This window comes from Antechinus flavipes, chromosome X (genome assembly GCF_016432865.1).
Source record: "Antechinus flavipes isolate AdamAnt ecotype Samford, QLD, Australia chromosome X, AdamAnt_v2, whole genome shotgun sequence".
In the NCBI taxonomy this organism is placed as follows: domain Eukaryota; kingdom Metazoa; phylum Chordata; class Mammalia; order Dasyuromorphia; family Dasyuridae; genus Antechinus; species Antechinus flavipes.
Window position 1 is genome coordinate 24,520,754 of NC_067404.1, and position 9,443 is coordinate 24,530,196.

At 37.0% G+C, this 9,443-nt stretch overlaps 1 long non-coding RNA gene across 1 annotated transcript; it reads right to left on the bottom strand.

The window, feature by feature from the left end:
- Positions 1-947: 947 nt before the first annotated feature.
- On the bottom strand, positions 948-8,352 carry LOC127542522 (uncharacterized). The gene is made up of 3 exons (XR_007948708.1): positions 7,652-8,352; positions 6,530-6,623; positions 948-1,556 (listed from the first exon to the last, which is right to left on the bottom strand). It is a non-coding gene; the product is annotated as an uncharacterized LOC127542522 (long non-coding RNA).
- Positions 8,353-9,443: the final 1,091 nt, after the last annotated feature.

Genomic DNA, 9,443 nt, shown 5'->3' on the forward strand with positions numbered 1-9,443 from the left:
CTTATGTATATTTATGAGAAACGAAGAGCAGGAGAACTTTGATTTAGAAAGAACGTCTTGGAATTATTAATTCTCTAAGAATATTTTAACATTACATTTTTAAGTGATGTTCTTGTCCACACACAGTGGTGGTGATGTTTCAGTTGTATCCAATGCTTTGCAACAAAATTTGGGGGATTTTTTGGCAAAGAAAAATACTGGAGTGGTTTGCCATTTCCTTCTCCAGCTCATTTCACAAATGAGGAAACTGAGGGAAACAGAGTGAAGTGACTTGCCCAGGGTCACACAGCTAAGAAGTGCTTGAGGCCATATTTGAATTCAGATCCTCCTCACTTCAACGTCAGTGCTCTATCTACTGCAGTGCCACCTAGCTGCCCTGTCTACACACAGTAAAACTCATCATCTGGTTTGTTTCCTCAACAGCAGTTTGCCAGTGTGTTTTGTGAAAGATACCTAGTACCAATGACCTTATTTGCAGCAGTAGGGACAAAAGAAAATGCTAAGAAAAGTGTAAAAAAAAAACCTGACACCTGGAGATTTCACTTAAAAGTGACCTGTTTGCTCTCCTGAATATTGTGAAGCTAATTAAAATCAGCATTTTAAGAAAGAAAGAGCTGGCAAGAGAAGGTAGTCACTTCTTATTATTGCATGTGTCACCAGGGATTGCTATTTTATTTATGGCTAAAAGGCAGTTGAAAGGCAAGGAAAGAAAAATTCTATTTCCAAATGGTACCAACAAATCAAATCCATGCTAAATCTTGATTTGGACTGGGTAATTCTGCCAAAGCTTGTTGAAATGGATTCATTTGTGACAGTTTGGAAAATCTACCTTAAAAGAAAAAAAAAGAGAAGTATGAGATGTATCTATTAATTAACCCAAGGGAGTGTAACCTTTCTTTTTTTTTAAAATTTTTATTTAATAATTACTTTATATTGACACTCGTTTCTGTTCCGATTTTTTTTCCCTCCCTCCCTCCCTCCACCCCCTCCCCTAGATGGCAAGCAGTCCTTTATATGTTGGATATGTTGCAGTATATCCTAGATACAATATATGTTTGCAGAACCGAACAGTTCTCTTGTTGCATAGGGAGAGTTAGATTCAGAAGGTATAAATAATCCGGGAAGAAAAACAAAAATGCAGATAGTTCACATTCGTTTCCCAGTGTTCTTTCTTTGGGTGTAGCTGCTTTTGTCCATCATTTATCAATTGAAACTCAGGTCTCTTTGTCAAAGAAATCCACTTCCATCAAAATATGTCCTCATACAATATCGTTGTCGAAGTGTATAATGATCTCCTGGTTCTGCTCATTTCACTTAGCATCAGTTCATGTAAGTCTCGCCAGTCCTCTCTGTATTCATCCTGCTGGTCATGAGTGTAACCTTTCCATTTGATTAATTTTTATAACCTTTAGGTTTAAGAAGAGGGGATAGGAAGGTAGAATATTTCAGGATGCTTAAGTTTATTGGGGATAATCATGTTGCCATCTCAGAAGTAGCCTCTGGTTTTCACCCGGACAAGTCAGATTTCAGCTGGATTCTGCCCTCTTCCATGGAGCCTCCATTAGCATGCAGTTAGGAAAATATTAATTAGTGAATTGATTTTAAATCACATGCACCTGGGTAGATTTGGGAGCCTAATACCTTATTGTAATGAAGCTCCCAGGGGAACAGCCATCACAGATGAATTGCAGCTGAGTTGGATTTTATTTAAAAAATTCCTTCCAGGAAGGGGGAAAAAATCTCAGCAATAAGAATTTAATTTTTCTTTATAATAGAAAAACTTCCTAAAATAAAGGCTGAGCTGTTTCTTCCAACTGGAGAAGGTACCTGTCTTACGGCTGCATTTTTTTCTTCTCATCAATGTTGGGATTCAAATCCTAGTCAACACTTTTTGTTTGACCCCTTTTTATCTGAAGTTAATACTTTTTAAATAAAAAGATGGAAAAAATATTGGATTTGCAAAGTTGTACTTTCTCTAGTCCCTTAACAAGCTGCCCACAAGCTGTAGGCCCTTCTTTGTTATTTTTCTCTAACTGTACCTTAAAAATATAGTTTTATTTTGTTTCACATTTTCTACCTCTCTCAGTTCTTCAGTTTCATTGATGGTATTCTCAGAGATTTATGCTAGTCTTCTTTATCCTTCATTGTGGATATGCCCTTCCTCCAAAGATTGTTGTTATTTTCTGATTTCAGCTTATCAGAGAACTTCCTGTGTGGCTACGTTGATCATGGTAAATGAATGAATGAATAAATGTTTATTAACTGCTTACCATGTGCCAAATATCACACTAAGGTCATAGACACTAAAGTGAGACACTCCCTGTTTCCTAGCATCTTGTATTCTTATAAAAGGAAAGAACACATATATAGAAGTGGTGGCATGGAAATTGTAAATAGATTTGAGAAGTCACAAAGAAGATGAGAAGAGCCACAGAAGAATTGATTAACATGCCTCTTCTATTTCTGTAGCCGTATTTTGTTGATTGTGGGTCTAAAGCTGAAAATTGAGGCAGGAAGGAGGAGGTGAGATAGAAAGGGAAAGGATGGTAATGGTGAAGGAAGAGAGATTATATGTGCAGAGGTAGGCAGATATTAAGAAAATAGTGGGTCGAGAATGTTCTGCATGACTGCAGGCTGGTTATATAGGAGCTATCTGAGGTAGTCAGCAGGACAATGTGATCCACAGGGTTGTAGTGGTTAAATCCCCCAGTTCATGGCTTCTGGTGATCTAGCAGATTAAGGAGATAAGTACCAAAACAGATGGCAAAATCTGGCAGTTTGGAGGGTACCACAAGAGGCATGGAGGATTGCAAGATGTCGAGGATGGGATGTGAAGCCACTAGATATATAGTGGACCAAAATGTGCATTTGCCAAATCAGAACAGTGTGGGCTGTACAATGAGAAATGCAGAGCTTGAAAGGGCATGATTTCTGACTGCCTAGTGCTATAGAGTATGTTGGAGACCCTAATGCATGCTTTTCATAGGATGATTTCAAAGGAAATTTCAGCTAAGGAAGGTACCTCAGGGGTCACCTGGTATTGATTAGGAAGCCCCCTTGCTCCATCCCTGACAAGTGTTTATCTAGCCTTTGATTGAGAATTTCCACCAGGGGGCATCCTAACTACATCCTGAGGTAGCCCATTCTACTTGGGGGCAACTTTCATGATTAGGAACATTTTTCCTGACATAAAGCTAAGAATCTTCGTCTCTGCACTTGCTACCTGTAACACCTGTTGTTCTGTTCTATTCTGTTGTCTGGTATCAAATGGAATAAGTCTCATCACATCTTTCTATATCACAGAAATTCAAATACTTGAAGACTAAAATATTGTCCCTCCTTAGTCCTCTCTTTACAATTCTTTTATTTTTTAAATAAATTTTTATTTATGTCTTTAAAAATATCATATATGTTTCCCACTGTATACCCTCTTCCCTCTAAAACCTAGAGATTCTCATTATAATACGGAATTTCAAAAAAAAAGGGGGAGGGAAGTTCAGAAAAATGGCTTCAAAAAAATCTGACATATACAGTGCTTTCTTTCTCTTATCTCTTCTTTGTGGTCAAATTTGATCATTATAATTTAGCAAGGTTCGGTTTTTATTGTTTAGTTGGGTTTTTTTCCATTTGCATTATTGTAATCATTGTATATGTTGTTTTCCTAGCTCTCCTTCCTTCATTTTATATCTGTTTATAAATCTTCTTTGTATTCATCATATTCCTTTTTTCTTATAGTAAGGAATATTCCATTAGGTTGATATTCCACAAAGCCTCTCATGTAGTAAACTTAAGGTAGGGTCAAGATCAGGGTCCTGTCTCATCTATATTTTATTCTCTTCCCAAAATCTTTCCTTCTAGTGAGATATCTCTCCCTCAAAAGAATCTGGAATGTATGTGATCTTTCTTGAAACTGGAAGACAAAAGAACCAGAATCTCTCCTCATCCATGTTCTCTCCAATACTACTCCTAACAAAGGCATAACAACATTAAGTAGTCAGTTCCTACCAATGAGGAGTCTTATTCTTGCAGCCTGGGGTTCAGGCATATTTTGCATATTATGTATATACTTGTATGTATATATGATGTTTCCCCCAATAGGGTATAAGCTCTTTGAGAGCAGGAAATTTTTCAGTTTTTGTCTTTGAATCCCCAGAGTTTATCACAGGATCTTTGCACATAAGTGTTTAATATATACTTGCTGATTGGTAGAAATCCTGTGTTACAGACTTTTGTAAATGGTTCTTTATTTTGCCAGTTAGAAAATAATACATATTTTTCAAAAGTAATTTTAATTAAATTTTTTTGGAAGAAAGACTAGATTTCCTTATGTTTCCTAGGCTAGAAGAATGGCCACCACTCACAAATCTAATTCCACTACTAATCAGCACGGGGGCTTTGACTGACTCATTTTCTGCCCTGGGCTTGTTTGCTTCTCCTTAGGCAGCCTATTGGGCCCCTATTTCCTACGACTCATCATACTCACACAGAACCAAGTACAGATATCTGATTGTCTTAGCTTATTGCAGCTCAGAAGTTCCAAGCTCTATGGTCCACCAGCCTCAGCCTATGCTCCTTATATCCCTTCTCACCTGCCAGACAGCCATCCCATTTCATATCCCTTCATACAGATCTTTCCATGGTTCTCTATATTTTATCATATCTGTTATTTATCATGGTCCTGTACATTCATTCATGTACCAAATTTGTTTCTCCAAATATAAATGTATATGGCATGGAAGCAATGGGGTTCTTATTGCTAGGATTGGGTCAACAGGAAGCTCTTTTTAGAGCAAGAAACAGAGAGAGAAGGTTTCCTATCATGTGCTAACAAAGTAGAAAATTAGAAAATTAACTAGTTTTGGAGAAGGAATTGCCTATCTGGTGATGAGGCTTAAATGATACAAAAATGAATGGCAAGGAGGAGATACATGTGGGTATTCTATATACCAGTAGAGTCAAATTCAAAGAGAAACATGGACTACTAAACCATCCCTGTGGACCATGTATTATTGACTTAGTTTTAAAATGTAATATTTTCTATTGTACTTTTATTTGGTTAAGTATTTCTCAGTTACATTTTGGTTCAGGCTTAAGTTGTTGGTTTTGCAGGCTGGCTTCCTGTTTGTCACCTCTGCTATGCACTGTTATCAAATAAATATACATTTGTTTGTTTGAGGTAGTAATTACATAGATTAGGGGTGTAATCACCACCAGGTCAAAGTATTGCCTTGCTTTAGCATTTCTCTTTCTAGTTCAGTCCTGGCTTTGTAGCTATTTGTCACAAATTTATTGTTCAGTCATTACAAGGCCTATTAACATATTTTCATCAATATTCTGCTCTTACTATTATATCTCTTACCATTTTGTTTTTGTCTGTAGCATAACATCTAACAGTCAATTATTCATCCTTTGTATTTGTCAAAATCTTCCTAAGTCCTTCCAAAGCTCCCACCTCTTTTTTTCCCTTTTCCCCAGCATCCCATTCACATATAAAGTACCATATATTCATTGTAGTAAATCTGAACCTTGCATCATTGTGACAAACTAGTATCAGTGAGAGTAAAGCAATAGCACTATATGATGCACCATTATAGAATACATAGAAGAGCCAGAAAAAACTTTGTCCTAAATTGCTGAGAAGGATCTTTCAATTGATCACATCTGTGAGCCTCTATTGTACAGACTACAAATAAGTCTAGCCATTTATTGTCCACCCCATGTTCAGTTTTCTAGGATACCTCCGAACATACAACATAGCTTACATCTTGGTCTATGGTTTAAACATATTCTTCTAGTTTGAGAAATCACCAAGCAGGACACGTTTCTCTTGCCACATTTCATTTTTGGTGCTGGTAGTACTGTGAAAATCTTTTGATTTTATGTTCCTGTGTTGGTACTCCCCTCTTACCCTGGCTGGGGCACCCCCACCCCACCTCATCTTAGAACCATTTGGTATCTGTACTCAATCGGAGTATCACTTGTGCTTAAGGATGTAGATTTTAGCTGTATCTTCAAGTAGGGAAAAGAAATCAAACCAAACGCTAACAATAATAGTTCACAGTGGCATAATGCTTTGAAATTTACAAAGCACTCTACCTGTAATGGCTTTAAGTGCTCATAATAACCTGGTGCCATAGGCATTGCAAATTATAACCAAGGATCAGAGAGGTCGGATGTCTTGCCCCAAATCCTATAGCCCACAAGTATAGAAGAGAAGGCTGGATTGAGTAAGTCTCTTTTGATTCTCATTCTACAACTCCTAGTGCTTGGGGAAATTTTCACTTGTAATTCTGTTATGTCATTCTTTCCATTGCCTTACTGGGCATCAAAATAAATGCTCTAATACTATATGATTTCAGCGCCCAAGATCAGGGAGGCAGACTCTTTGTTCTTTTCCTCCACTGATAAATTCTCATTGATGAAACTACTTTCTTAAAGACTGGGACTCCTGCATTTTGGGAAGTCTTTGATCCTTTGATTTAGAACATCCCTACTTTCGAAAATCACTTCATATGAAAAAGAGTCTCACCTTTTCATCTGATGTGGAAAGGGAATTATTGTGTCCCATGTCTCATGTCTTTGAGGATGAAAAATTGCCAGAATGGGGAAACAAGCTGTGAAGGCTGAAGAGGAATAGGAAGAAAGTTAGGGAGCGTTCCTATTTCTCTGGGTCAAAATCTAAGCACAAAGATTTGAAGGCCAGGGCTATCACAGCTTCTGATCAACCAGCAACTTCCTGGAATTGCTTGGGTCAGGTGAAAATCCATCTTAGAATAACCAGAGGAAGAGGCAGATACAGTACTATTGGGGCAGGATAAGATATCACAAAGATCAAACTAAATTCTCCTTTTCTTCTCTTCACAAAGATTAGTAGTAATACTTTCAAATCTTAGGGTGATTCATTTCATTGACACAGAAAGTGCCAGGACCAGACTGGGTAAACATCTTAGAACTGTTTGTTTTTTAGGCATTTTAGTAATTTTAGCAGCCAAATGTATCATTCACATTTGTTTCCTGTTCCCACAAGCAAGTATGGAATCTCCACTGACAGAAATGAATGGCTGGGTCACATATAGTCAAGACTGTACCTTTGTTACCATTGTCTATACAAACACACAATCTTATTCATGACAACATTGTATTTGCCTGTATGGACCTATATACCCTTTACCCAGGCACCAAAAATTTCAGAAATTTGAAATCTTTTACCCTAGTAATAGTCCATCTTTGAATACTGAACCAAATAATTTAAATCTTCATAAATCTCTCTTTGAATAATACAAGAATATAAATTCACTAAGGATATAAAATTATGATCAAATAATAATAAATCAATATCGATCAAAATGGAGAGATTTAACACAGAGACAAATATGCAAATCATTGTTCATCAAAACGAAAGGTGATTCAGACTACCTATTTGAGGAACTTTAAACAATAAATCATATAAGTAACAGTCAAGCAGAAAAGACTGAAAAACAAGAATAAAAGGGAAGGAGAAACACACACACACACACACACACACACACACACACACAGGCACACAGGCACACAGGCACAAGCACTCACTCTGATAGTTTACCAGGCAGACATGGAGCCTCAATTTTAAGTGAAAACACATTCAGGAAAATAGGACATAGCAATAAAATACCTTTTCAGGATCCTGTCAGTCCATTCTTGCTTGGAACTCCTGGTTAGTTAGAAAGAACTTGAGTCTCTTAACCTCTCAGCTCTCAGAAAGAGGAAAAGAGCTCCCAGAAAGAGAGAAGGAAGGGTAGGGATTAGTGCTCTCCACGCTCCCCTCCAAGCCAGAGAGAAAGAGAAAAGACAAAAATAAAAGTAAAAATAAAAACAAAAAAATATAAAATCATTTTCTCTAAGACAAGAAGTAGCAACAAGAAAGAGAAAAAACTGGAAACAAGAGGCCATATCCAATCTCCTTCTGCCATAACCACTTTCAGGAGAGAATGAGAAGGGAAAATCAGGAATGTAATCTGGGTGAAAATTTCCAAAGTATTTAGTGTCTTGATCTGCAATTTAGCTAACAATGGTCATAGACGAATCTAGAGACCAAGCTCAGAAAAAAGTATGATACATAAAAACACCCTTAGATTGGGAATGCTTCCTTTCCCTGTTGATGGCAGTTCATCTAATATGCAATTTAATTTCCGTTGATAAAACAGGTCCAATTAAAATCCTATCTGGACCCCGGTTTTCATCCCATTATAATTTGTACAAAATCCATATTTCACAAAATTGGGCCTGTAAAAAATTTCCTGAAGAAGGCCAAAACACACAAAAAAATAGGATTAACTTTTGCTAACTTATCCTCCCATAAAGAATTCTAATGAATAAAATAACAAAATCTCTGACCACAATCCCATTGGTCTAGAATTTCTCTCTCACTGAAGTTAGCACCTCCTCCCTTCCCTTTGTGTACGATGAATCAAAAGTCTGATAAGTTTCTTTTTCAAGGTCCTTTGCACTTGGCAGCTTGCTAAATAAAGGAAAAGCAAACCATCCACCAAATTAACTCATAATTCACTGGTGACTACACATTAAATAGCAGACTCATGCACATGTCCTGAGATATGCTCGCTAAGATACTACACTCAACCTGCCCCCAACCCAACTACCTTTGTAGCCTCTTTTTCCTTGTCTCCATCTTAATTCTCAATTTCTTATAATGTGGTTTATGGTCCTAACTTTTAACTGAAACTGTTCTGTCAAAGGTTACCAGTGATGTTTTAATTGAGCAGTTTTATGGCCCTTTCTTAATTCTCAGTCCTTTTGACCTTTCTGAAGTTTTTGCACTGTTTACCTCCTGCAAACTTTTTTTAAATACCCAAAACATAACTTTCTCCTGGTCACTTTCTATAAGTCTAAATGGAAAAGTGTGTGTGAGGAGGGGGTTGTCAATTGATTAAGGTAGTCAAATGATCCCATCTCATTTAAAGTGTCAAGATATTAAACAGTGTTACCATACCCAAGTGAGAACAGTTCTCTATTGAATCAATCAGTCCCTTCCAGTCTTCACTGCAAGATTTTATAGGCTTTAAAGCATGGAGAGGATTTTGAATTTCCCATTTTTCCATAGACATTTTAGAGATGTTCCCAGAATACCTGGCAAATAATAATGTGTACATCAGGGGCTAACTCTGGACTGGGAGACATGAGGAAAGCCCATTTAAGACCATACAAAGAATTCAATAGAAAATCTATATCATACTTAGCAGGAACATGATGACGATTCTCACAAAAGGACTTTGAGGCACCCAGAGATGCTCCATGAGAAGCCCTTTGCAATATCTATTCTATTTTCCTATTTTCCCCTGGAGTCTGAATGGATTTAATGGGATTGTGTGTCACTACTTTTTTGGAGAAGGGAGGAATATTTATACCAACTGTTCTTACTATACTGCCTCAGTAAATAATTCTTTCTA